Source organism: Leucoraja erinacea, chromosome 12 (genome assembly GCF_028641065.1).
Source record: "Leucoraja erinacea ecotype New England chromosome 12, Leri_hhj_1, whole genome shotgun sequence".
In the NCBI taxonomy this organism is placed as follows: domain Eukaryota; kingdom Metazoa; phylum Chordata; class Chondrichthyes; order Rajiformes; family Rajidae; genus Leucoraja; species Leucoraja erinaceus.
In genome coordinates this window covers 36,818,695-36,838,650 of record NC_073388.1, presented here as the reverse complement: position 1 = coordinate 36,838,650, position 19,956 = coordinate 36,818,695, and the positions used below count along the sequence as shown (strand labels likewise).

At 45.0% G+C, this 19,956-nt stretch overlaps 1 long non-coding RNA gene across 1 annotated transcript; it reads left to right on the top strand.

Annotated features, from left to right (window-relative positions):
• The first annotated feature begins 4,591 nt into the window (after window positions 1–4,591).
• LOC129702257 (uncharacterized) lies at window positions 4,592–16,420 on the top strand. Its single transcript, XR_008724351.1, has 3 exons — window positions 4,592–4,822; window positions 13,698–13,801; window positions 15,290–16,420. It is a non-coding gene; the product is annotated as an uncharacterized LOC129702257 (long non-coding RNA).
• Window positions 16,421–19,956: the final 3,536 nt, after the last annotated feature.

Below are 19,956 nucleotides of genomic sequence, written 5' to 3'. Positions count from 1 at the left end.
GTAGCAAATTGCACTTTAGTTTGGTGGCCTTGCACCCTGCTTGAAGTAGTATGAAACTGCACTTGAGTTTGGTGGCCTTGCACCTTGCTTGAAGTGGCATGAAACTGCACTTGAGCTTGGTGGCCTTGCACCCTGCTTGAAGTAGTATGAAACTGCACTTGAATTTGGTGGCCTTGCATCCTGCTTGAAATGGTAGGAAACTGCATTTGGCATATATATGGCAATACTTCCATTTGCTTGTGTTTGGCCTATATCCCTCTAAATATTTTCCCATCCATGTACCTGTCCAAATGTTATTTAATGTGTTACTTAAATGTTGTTTAGATATTGCCTTACTCACCATGATTTCCCCACCAGCTTGTTTATTGCTCAAGATTCTTGCATCTGCACTCTGTTATATCTCCAATGTTCACTTCTTGATTTGTACCTGTAGCTGTTTCACTCTTTGATATGCTCTCATACAAATGGTGAGTAATCTTATACATTGCGGCCTACTTCCTGGATAAGTTTCATTTGCCTAAAGTTATTTGTGCTAAATTTTTTGTTTTTGTTTGTTAACTGTTAACAAATTTACAGTTATTTATTTTTGTCCCTACCAAGAGATTTACTCTGCGTTGGAAAGTGGTATTTACATTTTGATTTACAAGCACCCAGTGTATGAAAGAGGGACCAGCAGGTCTTTATCTGCCTATCATTTTTGGAGGCTTGGCTGGTTTATTGTTGTATATTGTCATTGATAAATGTGCTTTGTATAATTGTAACATCCTTGTCACCACCACAAGTGTAAAGCACTGATATAAATATTATTTTAAGTCAAGCTCTGTTATTATTAATTTCTTTACCAGTAAATAAATAAATAAATAATGGATGTGATAATTTCATCTTTTTGTCTAAACCCTGTGAAATTATAAAATGATAGACTATTATTCTATAAATTATGAAAAATGTTTAATGTTTCTCCATATTTGAAAGAAAGGGAGAACATTCATTTTGTATTTTTTAACCTAATAGGGTATACTTTCAATCCTTCAAGGAAGCAGAAAACATGTAATGGAATTAAATATTTTTTAGTATTAAATTGCATTCTGCCATCCCTATCAATTATACTTAATTTAAAAGATCTCTATGAGAATACAGTTTCTGACCTGTTGTTGCCAGGAACAAATATATTCTAATCCAAAACATAATATGATTTTACATATTTTGAATAATCGGTCTTTTCTGTTATCATGAGGATTTTGACATATTTAAATCATTTTCAATTACGGTCCTTTACAGATGGAAAAGGTTTGGTTCAGTCTTTGGCAATTCTAGGTCAATAATCTTCTATGTCAATATCAAACAGGAAAGGAGCATAAAATATAACTTGCCTTTGTAAAATCATACTCTATGTCAGTGTACAAAATACAGTTAATGATCTCCAACATTCAGTAGTGTATTATCTACCATGCCAACAATTAATATCTTACTAAACTAAATAGGACCCATTGGGTCCCTGTCACAAGGGAGGCCTGGTCCCCCAACGCAACCCGTTCCCCGAACACAATATTCCACCAGTCACCCATAGCCCCCAACTGCACAGGCGCGGCTCATTTCCCCTCATTCCCAGCACTCTCTCCCCTGCGTCTTCACCCTCCCCCCTCCTTTCCCTCTATTTCCCCCTCCTCCCCCACACTCTCCCCTCACCTCCTCCCTCTTCTTTCCCCTCTCCTCCTATCCTCCCCCAAACCCACCCTCACCTCTCCTTTCCCCGACCCTCAGTCACTCCCTCCGTCCATAACTCCGCTCCCCTGGGGTGGGAGGGGACAACCTGCGGGGGGGGGGGGGGGGGGGGGGGTCGGGGGAGGGGAGCGGTCGGCGACAAAATGACTGCGAGCCGGGGGCAGGGGGTGACATAACTCGCAGCGCTTTGAAAACAGTGATCAGTGGGCAGCGTGAGCAGACTTATTGTGACGTCATTAGATCATTTATTTTCAAAGATATTTCAGATTTGTGAACATTTTCATAAATAACAAGAATTAAAGCTAGAAGTTTTCAGGTAAGCCGATTTTTGACTTCAAGAGATAAAACTCTACAGGAACATATAAAAATGTTACCGTCAGAGCGTCGTTTTTACAAGCTGTATGATTACACATACACACACACACACACGCACATGCATGCACGTAAGTACACCCACCCACATCCAAGATCAGACTTTTAATAATTACCAGACCAAGGGAGACCCATTGAGCCCCGTTCCCTCAACACACGGGGAGGGGGAGAGAGAGAGAGAAGGGGAAGGAGAGAGAGAGAAAGGGGCAGGAGGGAGAGGAGAGGGGGAGTGAGAGGAGGGGGGGAGAGAGAGAGGGGCGAGAGAGAGGAGGGAGAGGAGAGGGGGAGTGAGAGGAGGGGGGAGGGGAAAGGAGGGAGGGTGGGGAGGAGGAGGAGGGTGGAGGGGGGTAGGGTGGTGGAAGATGGGAGAGGGAAGAGAGGCCCTATGGGGATGGTGAAAGAGGCCAGTGGGGGGAGGGGGAGAGAGTAGGGAGTGGAGCAGGGAGCGGGCAGCGGTGCGTGTGTCAACCAAATTACTGCGTGTTTAGCGGCTTCAATCTAGAGCCCGGAGGGGGGGGGGGAGGGCGGCTGGGCTGCGGGCAGCGGCCGAGTTCGAGTCGACTGCGAGCGGCGGCAACCAAGTGACTGCACGTCGGGGGGGGGGGGGGGACTTAAACTCGCAGCGTGTGGGAAAAACAGTGCACAGCGGGCAGCACGAGCAGACCCATTGTGACGTCAATAACTCAAGATATTTAAAATTTTTGAACATTTTCATAAATAAATCAAAAAATAAAGCTCAAAATTTTCAGGTAAGCCGATTTTTTACTTCACAGTATAAAACTCTACAGGAATGTGTAAAAATCTTAACGTCAGAGCGTCATTTTTTTGAGCAGTATGATCACACACACACACACACACACACACACACACACACACACACACACACACACACACACACATCCAAGATCAGACTTTTAATAGTTATAAGATAAGATAAGATATATATAGATGCAGGCTGAATCTGTAATTTTCCTTATACATCAGTAATTGCTTGCCTGTCAGAATTTCACTGACAGTCCAATACTGACACCACGTACTGATGAGGTGCTGCACTATTAGAAGAGCAACTTTTCACATGAGATGTTAAACGAAGTTCCTATCTCTACACTCAGATGATGTCAAAGATTGCATTGTCAATAAAATCAAGAAAATCCTGAAATGTTGATCATCATTTAAGTTCTAATAAATAACAAAAATTAATATCAGATCATTATCATATGCTTGTTAGTGGGACTTTGCTATGTGCCACTTGCAAGTACCGAAACGTCACTAGGAATGTGTAAGAATGTGTTAGTACGTTCAAAATAATATGGAAATGCCAAATTTGGTTGTACATCAGAGCCAGTAAAATTTTACCAATCTTGGCCTTTACATAGTTTTTTTTCCCTATATCTCTGTCTTTGCATTTCAACAAAAGAAACCATAAATAAATATATAGATAATTAAAATTCTGCAACCTGTTGCAAATTGGACAAATGGAACAATTTCCTGTTGTTGAATAATACACTTTCAATAAAATAGACACATTGAAAGCAACCAGTCAGGAGACATACTGAATTTTGCTCTGAAGATATTCATGCTGAATCTTCCATGGATTTGTTTTGAGGTATAGCATAGAATCAGGCCCTTTGGACCACTGAGTCCACATCGATCAATCAATCAATCAATCAATATTTATTACATGTCATTTGAACCTCCATGAGGCTCAAACGAAACTCCGTTTCCACAGCCATACAATTTCCTACAGACATACACACAATTCAATTTACAAAAACATCCATCACAGTGAACCCACTGTGATGGAAGGCAAAGTCTTTTATCTCCCCTGTTCTCATTTCTCTCCCGATGTCCAAGCCCCAGGTGGGCGATGATAAGTCCCACGGCCATTTTTAGGCCGCGCGGGGCGATGTACGGCCCCGCTCCCGGTCTAAATGTCGCAAAGTTGAAGCCCCTGGCGGACGCTGGGATGTCCCATGGCCATGAAGCCGTGCTGGGCGATGTACGGCCCCGCTCCGGGTCGTTCCAAACCCGTGACACGGGCTGGAGAAGTCGCGTTGCGGGAACTCCGGAAAGCGGTCTCTCCACCCGGACCCGCGAGCTCCCGATGTCCCAACAGTCCACCGGACCTGCAGCTAGAGCCTCTGAGCTACGTGGTCGGGCCGCAGCAGCGAGTCACCACCACTCCCCACGCTCCGATGCCGGCCAGCCCCACGATGGTAAGTCGGTAGCTCCGCAGGCTCCGTGACTGGAGCCTCCAGGTCGTTCAGGCCGCTCCCCGGTGCTAGGCCCCAACGACAACGGAGACCCGACAGGGAAGGGATTTTTACAAAGTTTCCCCCTTCCCCCCTCCCCCGCCCCCCACATATACACAGTCAAAAACACTATTAAAAGATACATTAACTACATTTAACTAGACAAAAAATAAAAAAAAGACAGACAGGCTGTATGGGCTGCTGCAACAGTGAGTCGTGCCGTCATCAGCGATCACCAGCTCTATTCCACACACGAGGGAGAATTTACAGAGGCCAATTAACCTACAAAGGAATTTACAGAGGCCAATTAACCTACAAACCTTCACATCTTTATAATGTCGGCGGAAACTGGAGCACCCGGAACTCGTGGTCACTGGGAGAACGTACAAACTCTGTACTGAAATCATCGAGAGCCAGGGTCGAACCAAGGTCTCTGGTGCAATAAGGCAGCAACTCCATATCGCTGTGCCATTGTGGTGAGTTATAAAGCATGTTTATTTGTAGACATATTTCATTATGTCCCCGCCTAGAATAAAACAAAGGCTTCATGGTTTGGTTTTCTGAAAAGTGGGTAGTGCTATGTTCAAGAGGTCAGTTGCCAAGGTCTCTGTTCCCATTTATATCAATTGTTTGATGTAGACAGAGATTCCTGGTGATACTAAATTAAACAGGATGATTAATTGTGGGGGAGGTCATGCAGAAAGTAGCAGCAGGGCTGGGGCAGGTCAGCTGTATGCAAATATATTTAATGCAAAGCCATGCTGAAACTCATTTTTGCTTTCACCACCCGAGTGGTGGTGTATTGAAGCAGAGTTTCTATTAATTCTAGCGGGTGCTTATTTTATCAGATAGACAATAATGTATTTGTGTGCAAGATTCCATGATCACTGAACAAATCACTGAGCTAGGAATCTTCCTTTTGAAGCTCATACTAAATGTGTATGAGAGAGTCACGCCACCATATTTACCCCACCCTGCACCACATCCGGCTCCATTGACTTCAATGTATGAGTGGGTGGAACCTTTGACATTTCCAATATTTTGCTACAACAGCGACAAAGGCTATTTGCCACACCTAGTCAGTTTCCACTCTGAGCAAACTCATGAATCCCATTCCCATGGTCTTGTTTATCAAAGTTTGATGGATGAATGTGAACAATTTTTGCACCAGTCGCCAGTGACGTGCTTCCCACCAATTGAACTGTGGTTCAGAGAAATCCTGGATTCATTATATTTTCATTTGATGAAAATGACATTCTTGGCATTGATGGCAGATGCAGTAATGTACTATCAGAGCCAGGATAAGTGCTCAGAGTTAATTAAGAAATGACAAAGTAAACCTTTCTATGATTTAGCGAATCTGAGAGCAAAAAAAATAAAATAATTTGCACCTTCTATGAACAAGTTGAACAAATATGGATTTATGTAATTAAGATAAATTAGAATGAAACATTACCTCAGAGCATTGCAACTTTCATCTTGCCAAAAGTAACTTGAAGAGGCAGTCAAAGTTCATGTCAGAATGCATATCAAATATGTATACGGCTTGATACTGTCACTGGTGGAATAATAACTTTGTTTTAGTATTTGACAGTCTCCATGAGTGATGATTTCATAGACCTTGAAAGGCGAATGGTGCTGGAAAGACGTTTCATGATTCAGGAAATCAGAATTCAAAATGTTGAGTCAAAGGGAAACTTAGATAAACACAAAGTCCAGTGCCAAAACACGGGCTGTATAAAAAGCAAATAAATTCCTTTAAAAGTCTAGAGCGGCAAGGTGGTACATAGGTAGAACCACTGCTTTACAGCAGTAGAAACCCAGGTTCAATCCTGACATCAGGTGCTGTCTGCGAGGAGTTTGCACAGGCTCCCTGTGACCATGTGGGTTTCCTCTGGGTGCTTTGGTCTCCTCCCACCTCCCTAAAGCATGAGGGTTTATAGGCTAATTAGCCTCTGTAAATTGCCCCTAGTGTGAAGGGAGCGGATGAGAATGTGGGATAATGTAGAACTAGTTGAACCATAGACCTATAGTTGGTGTGGACTGATGGGCCAAAGGGCCCGTTTCCATGATATATCTCTGAAAAAATAAGTTGAAGCAAACAAAAAAGAAAGGAGAGTTTTGGTTTTCGGAGTTGTAAATGCCAAGAGGAGCAATTGTGAAGACATGTAGTTCCTGAGAATATAACTGCAGCATTTAACCAGCTGTGAAGTAATAAGCAGGCCGCTGCCACCATTAACCAAGTTCGTGGTTCGTTTGCAAACTGACAAAGGTCATGACCGTATAGGTGTAATTTCTGGAACTGCCTCTGAACCACGCTCATATCTGGTCAGTGCCGATGGCGGCACCTATAGACATAACAGATAACATAACCTGCCTGTGAATAAGCCGGCTCCACCTCCATATTATCTGGACCATACAAGTGTACTTCCGTCCACATCCAGCGGCATTGATCCGCCTGTACCAGCACAACAACCCACTTCTGAAACGGCTAATCTGCCAATAGTGACGCCTCCTCCATCTGTGCCAAAGTCCCCTGTTTCATCACCGGGAATGCTGTTTCAATCTCTGCTACCAGTTATGCCACAGACTCTGTCCCTGGTGGCGAAAAATGGAGATGGTTTATATCGCATACATGCTGGTCATGTTTGCAGGCCACCGTGAAGTACCCGGGCTATCTTTGACTTTCCTCCAGCTTATTATCAATTGCTATGCATGCCTTAATTAGTCAATGGTTTTGTACTGACGTTTAATTCTTTAAGAGGGAGGAGGTAGATCAGTGTCACTCATGCTTTGAATCATACTGTGGCTCCACTGCCTAGTTTAATCGAAAGCCCTTTTTTCCTTTCTTACCTATGCTGTATTGCTAATAAAGTATTTGGATCTTAATCACTGTACGTCAGTTAAGTCATTCCAGCAATCTCCAAGTTTGCGGATGACACAGAGCTGAGTGGCAGTATGAGCTGCGAAGAGGATGCTATGAGGCTGCAGGGTGTCTTGGATAGAAACATAGAAACAAAGAAACATAGAAAATAGTTGCAGGAGGAAGCCATTCGGCCCTTCGAGCCAGCACCACCATTCATTGTGATTATGGCTGATCATACCCAATCAATAACCCGTGCCTGCCTTCTCCCCATATCCCTTGATTCCACCAGCCCCTAGAGCTCTATCTAACTCCCTCTTAAATCCATCCAGTGATTTGGCCTCCACTGCCCTCTGTGGCAGGGAATGCCACAAATTCACAACTCTCTGGGATAAAAAGTGTTTTCTCACCTCAGTCTTAAATGGCCTCTCCTTTATTCTAAGAGTGTGGCCCCTGGTTCTGGACTTGCCCAACATTGGGAACATTTTTCCTGCATCTAGCTTGTCCAGTCATTTTATAATTTTATATGTTTCTATAAGATCTCCCCTCATCCTTCTAAACTCCAGTGAATACAAGCCTAGTCTTTTCAATCTTTCCTCATATTACAGTCCCGCCATCCCAGGGATCAATCTGATGAACCTACGCTGCACTGCCTCAATCACAAGGATGTCCTTCCTCAAATTAAGAGACCAAAATTGTACACAATACTCCAGATGTGGTCTTACCAGAGTCCTATACAACTGCAGAAGAACCTCTCTACTCCTATAGAAATCCTCTTGTTATGAAGGCCAACATTCCATTAGCTTTCTTCACTATCTGCTGTACCTGCACGCCAACTTTCAGTGTACAAGGACACCCAGGTCTCGCTATACCTCCCCCTTACCTACCCTAACCCCATTGAGATAATAATCTGCCTCCTTGTTTTTGCCATCAAAGTGGATAACTTCACATATATTTATATTATAATGCATCTGCCATGCATTTGCCCACACACTCAACAACCTGTCCAGGTCACCCTGCAACCTCCTAACATCCTCTTCACAGTTCACACTGCCACCCAGCTTTGTGTCACCTGCAAACTTCCTAGTGTTGCTCCTAATTCCCTCTTCCAAATCATTAATATATATGGTAAACAGTTGCGGCCCCAACACCGAGCCTTGCGGCACTCCACTCGCCACTGCCTGCCATTCTGAATAGGACCAGTTCACTCCTACTCTTTCCTCCCTGTCTGCCAACCAATTTTCTATCCATGTCAACACCCTACCCCCAATATCATGTACTCTAATTTTAGTCACCAGTCTCCCTTGTGGGACCTTATCAAAGGCTTTCTGAAAGTCTTGATACACTACATCCACTGGCTCCCCTTCATCCATTTTGCTTGTTACATCCTCAACATTTTCCAGAAGATTAGTCAAGCATGATTTTCCTTTCATAAAGCTATGCTGACTTGAACTAATCCTTTTACTACTATCCAAATGCCCTATTATTACCTCTTTAATGATTGACTCCAGCATCTTTCCCACCACCGGTCAGGCTAACTGGTCTGTAATTCCCTGTTTTCTCTCTCGCTCCTTTCTTGAAGGGTTGGGTGAGTAGGCAGTTGGGTAGGCTTGGTAAGTTGGCAGCTGCATGGCAGATGCAGTATAATGTGGATAAATGTGAGGTTATCCATTGGTGGCAAGAATAGGAAGGCAGATTATTATCTGAATGGTGTAAGAAGGAACTGCAGATGCTGGTTTCAACCAAAGATAAACACAAAAAGCAGGTGTAACTCAGTGGGACAGGCAGCATCTCTGTTGAGAAGGAATGGGTGATGTTTCGGGTTGAGACCCTTCTTCAGACGAAGGGTCTCAACCTGAAATGTCACCCATTCATTATCTGAATGGTGTCATATTAGGAAAAGTGGAGGTGAAACAAGACCTGAGTGTGCTTGTACATCAGTCACTGAAAGCAAGCATGCAAGTACAGCAGGCAGTGAAGAAAGCTAATGGCATGTTGGCCTTTATTGCGAGAGGATATGACTTTAGGAGCAAGGAGGTCCTACTGGAGTTGTACAGGGCCCTGGTGAGATCGCACCTGGATTATTGTGTGCAATTTTGGTCTCCTAATTTGAGGAAGGATATTATTTCTATTGAGGCAGTACAGCGTAGGCTCACCAGGTTAATTCCCATTCTTTCATTATATGTCAGTCCTGCCATCCCAGGAATTAACCTGGTATTGTATTCACTGGAATTTAGGATGAGAGGAAAAACATATAAAATTCTTAAAGGATGGGACAGGCTAGATGCAGGAAAAATGTTCCCGATGTTGGGGGAGTCCAGAGCCAGGGGTCTCGGTTTAAGAATAAGGGGTAGGCCATTTAGGACTGAGATGAGGAAAAACGTTTTCACCCAGAGAGTTGTGAATCTGTGGAATTCACAGCCACAGGAGGCAGTGGAGGACAATTCACTGGATGTTTTCCAGAGAGAGTTTGATTTAGCTCTTAGGGCTAATGGAATCAAGGAATATGGGGAAAAAGCAGGAACGGGGTACTGATTTTAGATGATCAGTCATGATCATATTGAATGGTGATGCTGGCTCAAAGGGCCGAATGGCCTACTCCTGCACCTATTTTTCTATGTTTCTATTCTGGTGAATCTCCTCTGCATCTTCTCCATGGCAATCACACGATTCCAATACCATCATGACTAGAACTACATACAGTACTCCAGCTGCAGTCAGACCAAATGTTATAATGTTGGGGCATGAATTGCACCAGATTACAGTTGCACCATCCTATTTGGGTGCATTACAGCTCGATATGGCAACTGCTCTTCCCAAGGCCGCAAACAATTGCAGTTGTGAATGCAGCACAGTCCAACACAAAAACTTTCCCCTCACGATCGACTTTTACCTTTTCTTTCAGCTGGTCCTTGATCATGCTGGTGACCTTGCCGAGGCAGTGTGAAGTCTAGATGGAATCTTTGGAAGGGAGATTGGCTTGTGTGACGGACTGGGCGCCCACAACTTACTGTGGTTTCTTGCGGTCTTGAGTGGAGCTATTCCCAAACCATGCCGTGAAGTATCCTGATAAAATGGTTTCTATGGTACAACTGCTGTAACTGGTGAAGGTTGTTGGGGACATGCCTAACTTCCTAAGCCTTCAAAGAAAATAGAGCCATTAGTATGGTTTCTTGGCCATTGCTTCAAACTAAGAAATTGACGCTATCAACTCTACTCTACTTTGTCGACCACGATCTCCTTTGTTTTGCTGCCCTTGAGATTGTTGTCTTGCCAACAGCTTACGAAGTTACGAAGTTATGAATGTTTGTACATTCTCCCTGTGAAAAGTGTGGGTTTCCTCTAGGTGCTCTGGTTTGTCCCACAGATTTGTAGGATAATTGATTTCTGTAAATTTAAAATGTCAGGTACTGCTAGTGTAAGGGGTGATCGCTGGTCATTGCAGACTTGATGGACCTAAGGGTCTGTTTCCGTGCTGTATCTATAAAAGTAAAGTCAAATAAACCAACACCAATACCATAACCTCACTACTTCTGCATTCAGTGCCTTGACCAACAGAGGTTAGTATCCCATATCCCTGTACAACTGCATTTTCATTTTGTGTTGTCATCATCAAGGATCTATGGACTTACAGTATATTCCAAACTCCCTTTGTTCCTCAACACTCACCATGTTCCTGTCATTTATGGTATATGTTCCAGCTCCCAAACTCCATGACCTCATTTATCTGGATTAAACTCCATCTGTAATTTTGCAGCCTATTTCGCCAACACATTAGTGTTAGGGATTATTCTGCTGTGATAAAATAATGTGGTCGGAGTAGTCATTAATTCAAAACAAGAATTAATCTTCAAAATATCTGCCCTAATGTAGATTGAAAGCAGTAATCACTTTGAAATTAAAAGATCAGGCTGGCTGTCTACCCTCATGACCGTGACTCGATCTTGGACACATCAGCTGAATGCAAAACAATGGAGCATGGTGAGACAAGGAACTGGGGATGCTGGTTTACAAAGAAGGCCATTCAGTGTGTCAGGCAGCATTTCAGCTGGCGCTGACGAAGGCTGCCACGGTGTATTGCTCCTTGCTGTTTTGTATGCTTGTTCGTTTGTGTCGTCTGTGAAAATTCCACAAAGATCACTTTCATGAGAGAGGTACTTATTAACATCAGACATACATAGAAACATAGAAACATAGAAATTAGGTGCAGGAGTAGGCCATTCGGCCCTTCGAGCCTGCACCGCCATTCAATACGATCATGGCTGATCATCCAACTCAGTATCCCGTACCTGCCTTCTCTCCATACCCCTTGATCCCCTTAGCCACAATGGCCACATCTAACTCCCTCTTAAATATAGCCAATGAACTGGCCTCAACTACCCTCTGTGGCAGAGAGTTCCAGAGATTCACCACTCTCTGTGTGAAAAAAGTTCTTCTCATCTTGGTTTTAAAGGATTTCCCCCTTATCCTTAAGCTGTGACCCCTTGTCCTGGACTTCCCTAACATCAGGAACAATCTTCCTGCATCTAGCCTGTCCAACCCCTTAAGAATTTTGTAAGTTTCTATAAGATCCCCTCTCAATCTCCTAAATTCTAGAGAGTATAAACCAAGTCTATCCAGTCTTTCTTCATAAGACAGTCCTGACATCCCAGGAATCAGTCTGGTGAACCTTCTCTGCACTCCCTCTATGGCAATAATGTCCTTCCTCAGATTTGGAGACCAAAACTGTACGCAATACTCCAGGTGTGGTCTCACCAAGACCCTGTACAACTGCAGTAGAACCTTCCTGCTCCTATACTCAAATCCTTTTACAATGAAAGCTAACATACCATTCGCTTTCTTTACTGCCTGCTGCACCTGCATGCCTACCTTCAATGACTGATGTACCCCTAAACATCGTTCCGGATTTCTCTCACTTGCTGGATTATTTGGACATAGTCATCGTCGGGGCTGTAGCTGTTAGAGGTCTTGAGATGGAGGAGGACCCGTGGGAAGAGCACTGGAGCACTCGCCTGACTCCGGTAACAAGGATTATACACACCGATCCCGAGTATATTCCTTGCAAATCTACGTTCCCTCAACAACAAAGTGGACAAACTGCAACTCCTGCACCAGACAAACAAGGACTTCTCTCCGGCCGCTGCCCTGTGCTTCACCGAGACCTGGCTGCGTGAGTCGACCTGGCTGCCTGAGTCGATCAGTGGATGGCGCAGTCAACCTAGGCCTGCACTTCATCCTCCAGCACCTAGATCGCCAGGGGACCTAAGCAAGGAATTTGTTTGTGGATTTTAGCTCTGCATTCAACACCATTGTGCCAGAGCTACTACACTCCAAACTCTCCAAGTTGACTGTGCCGGAACCCCTCTGTCAGTGGATCACCAACTTCCTGACAGACAGGAAGCAGCATGTGAGGCTGGCAAAGCACATCTCGGACCCGCAGACTCTCAGCATAGGAGCACTGCAAGGCTGCGTACTCTCCCCTTTCCTTTATTCTCTCTACACCAACGACTGCACCTCCACAGACAAGTTTCTCAAGTTTACGGATGACACAACCCTGATTGTACTGATCCAAGATGGGGAGGAATCTGCCTACAGACAGGATGTGACACAGTTGGCGTCCTGGTGCCATCGCTCTATGAACAACCTCGCACGGCCACGCGTTACTGCCTATGTCATGCGCATGCATGTCAAGACGACGCGCGTCGTACGTCGTGATGCGTAAATGATATAGCGTAAATTGCGTGCAAATGACGGCCAAGTGGGACAGTTCGGCTGGCGACCGGAAGGTAGCCGGTTCAAATCCCGCTTGGAGTGCATACCGTCGTTGTGGTCCTTGGGCAAGACACTTCACCCACCCTTTGCCTGTAATGGAATGTGGCAGGCGCGGGCACACCGCGACGCCCTGTGTCTCCCTTTCAAGGGAGATGCTAAAAATGCATTTCGTTGTCTCTGTACTGTACACTGACAATGACAATAAATTGAATCATTTCATTTTTTTTTTTTTTGACAGGCTCTTTACACTCCATGAAAAATTCCTCCAGTTTTCACGTCATCCATGAACTTACTGATCATGTCTCCCACATTCACTTCCAAGTCAACTTCAAGTTCAAGTTTATTATCATAAGGAAAAGTATGGTGAGGCACATTCAATGAAAAGTCTTGCTTGTAGCAGTATCACAGGCATTCGCATATTACAAACATATTACAAACAACAGTCCTGGCACCAATCCTTGTGAAATGCCACCAGTTACAGCTATCCAATTGCAAAAACAACAATGTTATCTGTCTATAGACAATAAATGCTGGAGTAACTCGATTGGACAGGCAGCTTCTCTGGAGAGAAGGAATGGGTGACTTTTCAGGTCGAGACCCTTCTTCTCTCCAGAGATTATGCCTGTCCCGTTCAATCATTTTGTGTCTATCTTCGGTTTAAATCAGCTTCTGCAGTTCCTTCCTACACAATGTTGTCTGTCTATTTCCCTCCACAGATGCTGCCTGACCCGCTGAGTTCCTTCAGCATTTCTTTTTGCTCATACACAAAATGGGTTAAATTCAAACGTACCACAGTGAAAAATATCATTGAAGATTTAAGGTAAATCTTTGAAATGCAAGGACATGAATATGACCAAAATGCCCCACTGCTGTCTGGTCAAAATAAGATTCAATGTTTAGAACCATTAATAATACCTGTAAATAATGTAGTGCTTAGATTTTATAAGAACCCTATTAATTGTGATACTTTGAAAGATCTCAGGAACAATTAAGAAAAGCATGGGTTCACAAAAATCATCTATGGTATCTTTATTAATTATACATCAACTCCGTGTATAGATCATAACATTGTGTGGCAGCAATTGGCTTTGAAAAGGAATTTAAAAAGGACTGATATAAAACAGATGAGTAGAGAAGGGAGAAAAGTGGAATCAAAGTAAGTCAGTTTAGCTCCACATGTGCATTTGGTCTCTCAATCTTTAATCCCTACAATTCAATTCAACACTATTTCTAATTCTAAGATACAAATCTCGCGCTTGCTTTTTTGACACAAATATTCGTTTCAAAATATTCCAGTTCAACACTTAATCCAGATCTGTATTAACTGCACATATTAATTGTAGTGGCTAGATGCCTGAAAATTGGTTTACTGGAATATGCTCATTAGTGATATATAACCCACAAAATTACTTAAAAAAATTAATTTAGCAGAAACTGACACTTGCTTACTGGAATCAGGAACAGCAGGTTTACACATGGACCAACCACTGGTTATTAAAGGAATCACTGGAGACCATTATTAAAGTTGGTAAGAGCCTGGATATTTTAGTGCATACCTCAATGTGTATGTGCATTGTGATAGAATTTTATCTGAACACCAATTGTTAAGCATCATTTGGGATTTAATACAATGATCTCAAAATTTGTTATTATTCTTCTGAGTCCCCTCTACATATGAAATGCTAACTCAAGGCACACGGGTGGTTTAGACATATACCTGTATCTGGATAACACATTTGCTGAATATAGCTGGCCTCAGTACAAAACTTAGCTTGTCAATGCCACACATTCTTGTGCTCTGACTGAGCCCACTCAATCTGTAGTCACAAATCAGTGGCTAAGGTGATGGGCGAGATTTGCGACCAGAAATTAAGTGGACTTAAGGAAGTGCTGCATTGAGAAGTTGTTTTTAACAAATCAGCTGCCGAGGAAATTAATGAGATTCATCATCACCCTCCTCAACTTTGTTCTAACTCAAGCCTGGCGTAACCTTCTGGAATAACGGGGCATCTCTCCCCCCCCCTCCCCCCCCTGTTGCCGCCCCATGGGGGTAATGCACCCTCTCCCCCTCTGCCCTCTCAGCTCCTGGAGCCTGTGAGGTGATCGAGAAAGTGCGGCCAGCCCAAGCACGGCAAGATCCCAGTGGAGACTGGAGGAGCTGCAGATGCTGGAATCCTGAGCTAAACGCGATGTGCAGCTGGGACATGTTGGCTGGTGTGGGCAAGTTGGACCGAAGGGCGTGTTTCCATGCTGTATCACTCTATGACTCTATGAGTCAAGCATTGTGATTTTGTTTTCTCGCCAACAGATGTGCTGAAGATACAAATAACTGTAGATGCCAGAATCTTGAGCCGGAGGAACTCGATGAGTCAGGCTGCATCGGAGGAAGGAACGGACAGGCAGTTTGACGAAGGGCCCAGACTGAAAACTTCATGTTCATTCCCTGCACTAACGCTGTCTTATACACCGAGTCCCTTCAACAGATGTGCTAACCGTCTTTCTTCGTGCTCCCCACCCGTGGTGGGAACAAATGGTCTAAACGTACACCTACTTTCTTCTGATATGGAGATGGGGTCTTGGATGAAGTTAACATACCTGTTTTATTTTGCATATCACTTTTTGTAGCAATGTGCTTTTGCGTAAAACTGTAATAGCCTGCTACACTAATTGTTGCAGCATTAAGGTAATTCCAGCTCATTTTACTTAAACAAGTGAATTATGTTACTGATATAAAGTTGAAATCTAGAAGCTGCTTGAAAGGAAAATGCATCGCACTATATTCAATTGTCTCTTTTTATTGGAGCTGTTGGATAACGATTAATAAGGAGATATCTGATTCATGTTTTCCATCTGTTAACGCATAGATCCTCAAGATTCAAGATTCAAGAGAGTTTATTGCCATGTGTTCCTGATAGGACAATGAAAATCCTGAAGTCATTCCAGTGATTACAGTGCAATCTCTGGGATAGGATTGTAAATAGCTCGTTCTAAACTTCCCCCCAGTTTAGTTTCAGTGAAAAATCACTGAGTCAAGCACTTGCGCAACTAATGTTTATTTTGACAAAACATAATTACAGTTCCCACTATTATACGTAACCACCACGGGTTTGATCCTCGTATCTGCCTGGCCAAGTCCTCTTAGCCGCGTTCAAGTAGAGACACTCCAGAAGGTCACGCAGTCCCAAGCATTCTCCCAGAAGATCGACACAGGACATCGTGGGAGCGGCCTTTTATAGGTCCGCGAACCTTGAGGGGCCGAACCACAAGGGGGTGGTCTCTTTACAGTCCAATAACAGATATCAATTAACACAGTATATGATAGACATTTCCCTAACCCAATAATAAAGTAACCAATACAATGTATTTGAAAGAAAGTTCTAGAAGGAAACAAACAAGAATAAACATTGAAATGTGTGCCCTGAGATTCAAACAGTTTCTCCAAGGCTCAACAGTTCGACCAATTATCAATTAACAGGATGACCGTCTTGCAACAGTATTTATACTATTTATAATGTCCTTGCAGTGATCCAATTGAAATGATGCATTTATGGTTTGTTTGCAAAACTACTATACTTTTTATCAATTTAGGAGAAACAAGGAGAACACCTGGACCCCTCACCATCCTGCACACCCGTATGAGCCTAGACTGGCCGGCGCCATTCAAAGACTGTAAAGTTCAGTTGACAAGAGTTAAGGGCCTGTCCCACGAGCATGCGACCAGCATGTGGGAAGCACAACCAAACCGGAAGCGGGGGCCGCGCGGAGGTCGAGTGATTCCCATACAGGGCCGGTCCCACCAGCAAGCGCCTGCATACGGCGAGCACGACCAAACCAGAAGCGGGAGCCTCGCGGAGGTCGAGTGCGTGACGTGAAGTTCGAGCGAAGTCCACGGGAAGTTTGTACGTGCTGGTGTCAAGATGTGCTTACGGCGTCAAGACGCTGCGTATGCCCGTCGAGGCAGTGCGTACGGCGTTGAGATGGCTGCGGGCCAGCAGGCAGTTGCCGTGCAGAATTTTTGAACACGTTCAGTTTTTCGGAGCCCCGCTCGATGTCGGGACCAGCTCCGCACAACTCCATACGGCTCCGGCGATCGAAGTGGGACCGGCCCCAAAAGGCCATACTGCTCAAGCGACCACATTAGGTCGCGCTTGCCGCATGGAGTCGCATGCTCGTGAGACAGGCCCTTTAAGCTATTTTGACAAGTGCAGGGATGGTGTTTTTAATTTGGCCTGTATAAACAGGATCACCCCGTACAGATTAAGGGCACCACTTAAGCTTTCAAAGATTGCAAAGTGAAAATGCTTTCACAATCCAAAATTCAGGGTAAAAGTTAACAGGATGAGCTAATAAGATTCATTAGTACAGTATATGCAAACATTCATTCAATTCAAAGGACAAGAGTGAAATTAAAAATATCATTCTGTGCTCAGCTCATTAATTATTGAGCTTTTTTGTTCGTAAATCTGTTTTGATCTTTCATAATTTCTGGTTGATATTAATAATCTGAAGCTAATAGTTTGTACCTGAATTGGAAGCTTCTTTTGAAAATCAAATCAAAATGTGTATTTGATAAATACAACTTTTCATTTTGATCTTCGAGCAGCTGATAAAGTTGTACCTTTCATTCTGTTGCAAACTGATTCGTTTTGAATTAATAATGCAAAACAGGCATTATAAAAGATGAAAAAGATTTAAGATGAAATAATTCAATTATTAAAGTGATCAGCCTGGAGCAAACTATTTAATTTTCATTTGTGCTCTTTGATTTAAATAAATGTTTGCATATTTTGGACTAATGACATAATGCAACCTCATGGCTCAACTTATTAAAATTAACTCTGACTCTAAAAGAAACATAACAAATCTTACTTTAAAAAATAAGAAAGCTAAGGTGATGTTTTGGCAAGACGGACAGGTTGAGTAAAACAAACCTTTATTTGTAAATGACAAACAAAGAGAAGTAGACGAAAACCGCATGCTGGGTCAGCCAAATGTATAATAGCTCCTGGTACACAGGAGGAGCTTTGTTGACTGGGGATGAAAAGCCTGCGAAAACACACCCAGATCATGTGATGATGCCAGCCAATAGCGAGGGTTCGCATTACCCCAAGCCACCACTAGGTGCCGCGACAGAACCCCCCCCCCAGAATCCGAGGTAAGGAACCGAACAGGAGGCCGAATGAGGCGCCTGGACTGAGTGGAAACGAGGGGCACAACCGGCGGAACAGACGAAACTGGCTGAACAGAGCCAGCAAACGTTAAAGATGCAGGGGAAACAGGCACAACAAGTGCAGCTGTGATGGCCAGCGGCCGACTTCTACGCCGGGGTTGAGCCACCACCACTGGGCTATTGATATCCAAGTGGGCGGGCTTGAGGCGAGCGACCGAAACGTTCTCCTCCTGACCCCCGACGACCAAAAGAAGGGTCACGACGATGGGGCGCAACACCTGGAACGGACCTTCATGAGTCCGCGGCAGTGGAGTCCGGTGCGAGTTCCTGCGGAGAAACACAAAGAAACAGTTCTTAAGCTCCGGTGGCACATATACTGGAGCCGTCCAATGCCGAGAGGTCAGGATGGGAGCCAGACTGCCCACTTTATCTCAGAGGTTCGCCAACACAGACAAAGTGGGCTCCTGCAGCCCCTGAGCCGCAGGAAGGAAATCCCCGGGTACCCGCAGCGGGGAACCGTACACGAGTTCAGCGGACGGCGTGTCTAAATCTGCATTCTGGGCCATGCAAATACCCAGCAACACCCTACGCAACAGGTTGACCCAATCCGGGCCCGTGAGCCGTGCCTTCAGCGCCGACTTCTAATGCCGATGGAAGTGCTCCACCAACCCGTTTGCCTGGGGGTTATGGGCGGTGGTGTGATGCAGCTGCCCCCCATACAGCTGCGCCAAAGCCGACCACAAAGCCGAAGTAAACTGAGCCCCACGGTCAGTGGAGGTGTTCGCAGGCACGGCAAAACGAGCAGTCCAGTGGGCTGCGAGAGCCCTATCACAAGACGTGGTGGAGGTGTCAGCGAGTGGAATTGCCTCTGTCCACCTCGTGAAACGATCCATGACAATCAGCAGGTGGGTGGCACTGAGAGCGTCGGCAACGGGCCCACCAAATTGACATGAATGTGCTGAAAATGGCCATGGACAGCGTCGAAAACACGTCGCCGCCAACCCACGGGGACAATAGAGCGTAGTTTACTGGTGGACACGTCACAGAGGACCAACACACCTGCCGGACTGAAAGGGACATCGGCCAATATCAACCCCAAGGCAGCCGTCCGGTAAACGTCCATTTCGCCACCCTCGCGTTGTGTGATGGCCAGCCCTGAATAATCCACACCAGGGTCAATCGACGACTCAGCTGGGACCGCAGGGCGAGACAAAGCGTCCGCGACCAGGTTCAGCTTGCCTGCCACGTACTGAACGTCGGTGGTGAACTCTGACACAAAAGCCAGGTGCCGTTGTTGTCGAGCTGACCAGGGGTCGGACACCTTGGTAAAGGTGAACGTCAGGAGCTTGTGGTCCGTGAAGGCCGTTAAGGGCCTGCCGTCGAGGAAATAATGGAAATGGCAGACAGTCAAATATAGGACCAGGAGCTCCCGGTCGAGAGCGCTGTAGCTCCGCTCCAGAGGTCGCAGGTGACGGCTGAAGAATGCAAGCGGCTGCCAGCGGCCAGCGAAGAACTGTTCCAGAACCCCTCCGATAGCCATATCTGAGGTGTCCATGGTGAGGGCGGTCGGGGCAGCAGCCCGCGGGTGCACCAGCATGGTGGCCTTGGCTAATGCCTCCGTCGCACACACGAATGCAGCCTAGGCCTCATCATCCTACATGAGGTCCCATGACTTACCGGCGAGGCACTGAAACAAAGGCCGCATGATCCAGGCTGCTGCCGGCATGAAGCGATGATAAAAATTGACCATGCCGACAAACTCCTGCAGCCCCTTGACCGTGAGTAGCCGAGGGAACTGTCGAATG